The sequence below is a fragment of the Acipenser ruthenus genome, chromosome 6 (assembly GCF_902713425.1).
Source record: "Acipenser ruthenus chromosome 6, fAciRut3.2 maternal haplotype, whole genome shotgun sequence".
Taxonomy (NCBI): domain Eukaryota; kingdom Metazoa; phylum Chordata; class Actinopteri; order Acipenseriformes; family Acipenseridae; genus Acipenser; species Acipenser ruthenus.
Window position 1 is genome coordinate 72,373,889 of NC_081194.1, and position 7,073 is coordinate 72,380,961.

Genomic DNA, 7,073 nt, shown 5'->3' on the forward strand with positions numbered 1-7,073 from the left:
ACAGGTAATTGTCAACATTTACCAAGTAAGGTGGTGTCCGGAATTATAAAGAAATATATTGCTTTTTGGATATTTACTGGTTAATCTTATGATTTACCAAAGTTTATTGGTAAATGTTCAGAATTATGAAGAAATATATTGCTTTTCTGACATTTACCGAAACCTTATTGGTAAAGGCACTTGGTTATTCTTGAGATTTACTGGTAAAAGTCTGAAGTAAAGTGTTATAATGTATATTTCAGCTATTTACCGCTTTACTTGGTAAATGTGGATATTTACCAGTAGCTCTTAAGATTTGTCAATATTCTGACTTTTGCTGCAACATATACATCTGAATGGTTGACACAAATAGATTTTAATGTTTGGTATACATAAATAAGGTATACTGTATAGACGGAAACATTTAAAAAGTATACATTTAATAAAATATGTTTTATAATGCAACTGCAGTCAGTCAGTTGCATAATTTAATTTGCACAATTTATACCAATACAGTATGTAGTGCTGAGTACACAAACACAGCTGGACCATTATACCAGGTACTTTGCTCAAAAGTTCTTCCTGCGTTTCTACCCTTATCCTGATTAAGTAATATATGCACAGAAAACAGTATGCAAAAGTGCCTCTCTTAGATTAAATGTCTCAGTTTACTCAAAATTAAGTTATCATTGCTTACAACCTACTGTGGATAAGGGGCTAGAATTTCATTTGTGGGTTAATTACCCAAGTCCTACATTTACTATGGAGTTGGCAATTTGTCTACAATTTTCCCAAACGGGAAAACGTACTCTTAGGTATTGAAAGTGTGTGGTGAGGCAGGAATCCATAGTCCAGACCAGTTTTTAATGAAGTGGAATCACAATGCACTACCACATAGCAGCGTAACATACCCCATGTAAACTTTGATGATGCTCCCTAATGGTTTCTATCACACAGCCTGTGAACAAGAAGATTTCTATAAACCGTGGTTCAGCAAACAGAACGCTGAGGCAAGATTAGTGAGCAGGTCAGAGCACATACCAGTAAAGGTGCCGCCTTGCAATTGCGTCTACCTATAGTGAGACATATGTCTTCCTAGCACTCTGAGCAGTGTCTGCACCCTGGTCCAAACGAGAAACCAAGCACAGATCTTGCTTCAACAACATGCTGTGTCAAAGTCCCTAACATTCAATTTCTCTCATAAAGAAATACCAAATACCTGGGCAGTAAATGCCAGAGTTCCCCATGCCTTCCCTATACAAATTATCAGGTCAATTCAAGGTTAAGAAATTATAAGAGTCACAAGAAAACAAACATCCAAATAGGCCAGACTTATCAAGGTATTTACACCAGTCGATTGCATTATTGCAAGCCTGGACTTGAGGAAAAATGTTTGAAATCCAAAGGGATTTACTTAGAAGTCCATTTGTTTTCTGTGTTTTTCATGCAAATAATTAGTGTTGCATTTGTTTCACAAGGTCACCTCAGTTTGTTTCATCTACATTTTAATACATCCCCATCAGGAGATAATCAGAGGTAAATACAAACTAGGAAGTATCCCAAATCAGGGGATGTGGCTGAGCGATCTGTACCTCTATTATGGTATGGACTGAGTAAAAGAAACCGTGAGTGTTTAGTGTTGCATTGTCTGTCTCACTGTTGTTATTTGTCATTGTAGATGGCTAAATATCCGGGAGCTGTCTCAAACCCGGTCTCACTGTCTCAAAGCCAGCATCAAACCCGGACTGCACTGCACCACTGTAATCAATATTAACGTGTATTCACAACACCACTTGCACCCGGAGCACTCACTATTGGACTGGTGACCGTGTGGGTGTTTTAAAGAGTGTTTGTTGATATTGTTTCGGGACTGAACCCCGTGGTTTTGACTGGCTGTACACATCGTTGTGTATAGTCAGTCTTAATTAAAAGCAATTAATAAAGCTTCATTTTCGCCATTGGAACTGTTGTAGGACTGTTGTTATTAAGCACTACATCACCTCTACACCTGTACACTACAAACCAAATGTGTTATAAAATAGTGTCCATTGTTTTAATACTTGTAATAAAGACAAATACTATCTTTTTAATTTCATTGTCTGGTGGTTCTTGTCCATACTGTGGGGTCTGGGTGGTCCAAGGGAATCCAAACTTGGGGAGAGTATGAGAGATACATAATTAGAAACTGTCAATATAACATACATTAATATAATTACAGTCAAGTTTTATTTTTTTCTCTTCTATTAAGTCCTGGAATAATCTACAAAAAAACAATACTGGTATACTCAAATTATATTTGTGTATTCCCTGTGCATTATAGTTAATGAGATAAACCGACTTTATTTGTATTGTAGTCAAAATAAGGGTTCCTTGGCAAGTACTGGTAAGTTAACAGGAACTACTAAAGTTCCCTTATCAAAACAGTTGCTGCCCTTTGTGTTGGTGGATTTTAATTGTTGACACTGTGCTGATGGAAGAGTCAGCAAATTTCTGCTATTTTACTGGTATATCAACACACTGAACAGCTCATGTGACACTACCAGCAATGTTTGTGCACGGAGCACATACAACACAGTACACAAACTTTGGTTGCATCTACAATCTCTGAACTGATCTTCTCTGTTAAATAATAAATTAACGTTATTATACTAAACTTTATTATCATACCAACAAGATCATAAACATTTATGGGCCTAGGAAGAGATAAGGGTGCTAAGGGTTACTTTGTAAGTTAATTGCACATAAAAGTAATACATAATTATAGAGTCTAACGTAATTGGTCTTCTGTCAGATAGTAGAAAGTGCAATGTCAGGGGAGCTCAACAGACAAACTAGTGCTGCAAAAACTGGACAAGGGAACCTTGGTACAATGTATACTGAGCATCAAAAGAAACTTACCACATATTTGAGCATCAAAAGAAATGTATCATTCATATTTGCATAAAATGCACTAGATGTGATCAAAAAATGACAAACTCTGTCTTAGAGAAGGTGCAGTGACTTTTTATTGTGCTGACTAACAATTGACATTTTACTCTCTGAAGTTATGGGGGGGATGGGGGATACTATGAAAGTCACAGGCTAGTAGCGTGTGTGGCCACCGTTGGAAGTAATACAAGCAGTACATCTGCAACGCATGCTTTGCACCAGGTTTCGGATGTTGTCTTTTGGAATCCTGGCCCATTCCTCTTGTAGTGCCTTGATAAGCATCTGCCTGTTCAGTGGTCTCCGAGCCCTAGAAGCCACACGTCACCCAAGTTCATCCCACAAATGTTCAATTGGGCTCAGGTCTGGGGAAGAAGGCATCCATGGCATGACTCTCACGTTCACATTCTGCAAGAAAGCTGTTATGACACATGTGGACGTGTGTTGTCTTGCTGGAATGGCAAGTGAGGCCTTAGGACTTGGTTAACATATCGCTGTGCAGTCATGCTGCCATCAATCACTCCAGCGGAGTTCTGTAGCGACTCGACACTCCTGCCCAGACCATCACACTGAGCCTCCCCACAGAATGGTCCCTCCTACACAACAATTAGCGTATCGTTCACCATGTCTACGCCATACTCGCTGACGTCCATCAGGGCAGTCTATGCAGAATCTCGATTTGTCACTGAAGAGGACCTGGCTCCACTGAAGGCAAGTCCACCTAAGGTGTTGTTGGCACCACCTCATCCTGTTGCGACGGTGCACATTGCTGAGCACCGGACCCCTGTATGGTCGTCTGGCCTGTAGATGATGACTGTGTAACCGCCTTCTTACAGTTGAACTGCTGATGCGTGGATTGTTACGACCTGCAGTATCAGATGCTGTTCGACTAGCAGTGCGAAAACGATCACGAAGATGCTGCATAATGATCTGTCAGTCCTGGGCAGGTGTTGTGACTCTTGGTCTCCCAGTTCATGGCCTGTCATTGACAGAGTGTGTCTGGTTATACTGTCTCGCCAGGTTTGAAATTGCTGGCTGTGAGCACCCAAGACGGCAAGCCACATTACACTGCCCTAGTCCAGCCTCCAACATGCCGATTGTAGGAAGGCGCTGCTCTCTTGACAGACGTGACATGTTGGTGTTTTTCTGTGATTTTCTTTATTGCTTTTATCCAAGCTTGCAATTCAACAGCTGAAATCACTCCAATCAACTGTCTCACTAATTAGGTGATTAAGTGCATATGCTTCAGTCATAGTCACTCAAGCATGTCATGGTCAAGGATGAATGATAAACATTGACACATACCAAGAAGCCCCGCAGCAGTCTTTCTGACGGCTGTATTCAAAACACTGTAAATAGTATAACGAACGGAGAAATAGTCGGACGTAATAGTTTTTATAAATTTATTTTTTATTGCATACGTTACATAAACATCTTAAAAACCGAAGCATATTATATATATATACAGACATGCTCAAATTGGTTGGTACCCTTATAGCTCATTGAAATAATGCTTCATTCCTCCTGAAAAGTGATGAAATTAAAAGCTATTTTATCATGTATACTTGCATGCCTTTGGTATGTCATAGAATAAAGCAAAGAAGCTGTGAAAAGAGATGAATTATTGCTTATTCTACAAAGATATTCTAAAATGGCCTGGACACATTTGTTGGTACCCCTTAGAAAAGATAATAAATAATTGGATTATAGTGATATTTCAAACTAATTAGTTTCTTTAATTAGTATCACACATGTCTCCAATCTTGTAAGCAGTCATTCAGCCTATTTAAATGGAGAAAAGTAGTCTCTGTGCTGTTTGGTATTATTGTGTGCACCACACTGAACATGGACCAGAGAAAGCAAAGGAGAGAGTTGTCTGAGGAGATCAGAAAGAAAATAATAGACAAGCATGGTAAAGGTAAAGGCTACAAGACCATCTCCAAGCAGCTTGATGTTCCTGTGACAACAGTTGCAAATATTATTAAGAAGTTTAAGGTCCATGGAACTGTAGCCAACCTCCCTGGGCGCAGCCGCAAGAGGAAAATCGACCCAAGAGTGAACAGAAGGATAGTGCAAATGGTAGAAAAAGAACCAAGAATAACTGCCAAAGAGATACAAGCTGAACTCCAAGGTGAAGGTACGTCAGTTTCTGATCGCACCATCCGTCGCTTTTTGAGCGAAAGTGGGCTCCATGGAAGAAGACCCAGGAGGACTCCACTTTTGAAAGAAAAACATAAAAAAGCCAGACTGGAATTTGCTAAAATGCATATTGACAAGCCACAATCCTTCTGGGAGAATGTCCTTTGGACAGATGAGTCAAAACTGGAGCTTTTTGGCAAGTCACATCAGCTCTATGTTCACAGACGAAAAAATGAAGCTTTCAAAGAAAAGAACACCATACCTACAGTGAAACATGGAGGAGGCTTGGTTATGTTTTGGGGCTGCTTTGCTGCGCCTGGCACAGGGTGCCTTGAATCTGTGCAGGGCACAATGAAATCTCAAGACTATCAAGGCATTCTGGAGCGAAACGTACTGCCCAGTGTCAGAAAGCTCTGTCTCAGTCGCAGGTCATGGGTCCTCCAACAGGATAATGACCCAAAACACACAGCTAAAAGCACCCAAGAATGGATAAGAACAAAACATTGGACTATTCTGAAGTGGCCTTCTATGAGTCCTGATCTGAATCCTATCGAACATCTATGGAAAGAGCTGAAACTTGCAGTCTGGAGAAGGCACCCATCAAACCTGAGACTGCTGGAGCAGTTTGCTCAGGAAGAGTGGGCCAAACTACCTGTTAACAGGTGCAGAAGTCTCATTGAGAGCTACAGAAAACGTTTGATTGCAGTGATTGCCTCTAAAGGTTGTGCAACAAAATATTAGGTTAGCGGTGCCATCATTTTTGTCCATGCCATTTTCATTTGTTTTCTTATTTACAATATTATGTTGAATAAAAAATCAAAAGCAAAGTCTGATTTCTATTAAATTTGGAATAAACAATGGTGGATGCCAATTACTTTTGTCAGTTTCAAGTTATTTCAGAGAAGATTGTGCATTCTTTGTTTTTTGTGGAGGGGTACCAACAAATTTGAGCATGTCTGTATATATATATATATATATATATATATATATATATATATATATATATATATATGGGCAGCTGGCTCTTTGAGCTAATTTACTTACATTTTCCTGTTTTGATTCGTAAAATAAATGTTCATATGTCTGTATGTATATATATATACACATATGAACATTTATTTTACAAATCAAAACAAGAAAATGTAAGTAAATAAACATCTGAACAGACATCGGTTTACAACATACATATTTATAAAAGTGAAACGATAGCAATACAGTTTTAACTTTTCAACAGCAGTCGGTTTATTATCAGATGCGCAAAAGCAACTGAACAACGTAGTTAAATAAACTTAGAAGAAAACGTTTTACAGAAGCGCGCAGCACAAGAAGTTATAAAATAAAGTGTAATTTATTTTTCTTTTTTTCTTGTTTTTCGACAAAATGGTATTCCAGTTTTATTTGTATTGCACTTGCCAACCTGGCATTGGCGTCTCTTGCGGCTCTCAGCGGGTTTGCCAGCTTCAGCTGTGGGTCCACGCTTGGCAGTTTCTCTCTGTTCCAAATGCTTCTTGCGAAGTTCCTGTGATAACTGTAAAATATATTCTCTCCTTGGTAAATTCTGCTCCGTGCATTCTTTGTAAAGTACCCAATACATTGTAAAACACCTGAACAGCCCACCGTCGGGAGCCAGCTTTCACGGAATACTACCGTGCCATCTGATCCAAACATCAATTTCATATTTTGTTGCGTTGTAAAACTCCAGGGTCTCTGGTATTTATTTTCACTAGTTCCGATGCTAATTGACTGACCAAAGCAGCGCAGCTGGCAAGCAGGCGCCAGCCTTTCTCAAAAGGCTGATTGAAGAACAATATAGACTGTCAGCCATTCACTCAGGCAGAGAGTAGAGACTAATCGAATTACAGCTAAACACATTGCGGACTGGTAAATAAAATTAATAAAGTAGAATACCGTTCTGTATAATGTCATTATTAATGAAAATACAATTGTTTTATGTGTGGCCGTCAATGTGACTGCTCCCGGGGCTTTTATGTGTATAATTTCTTACTAGACGCCCTTATCCAGGACGACTT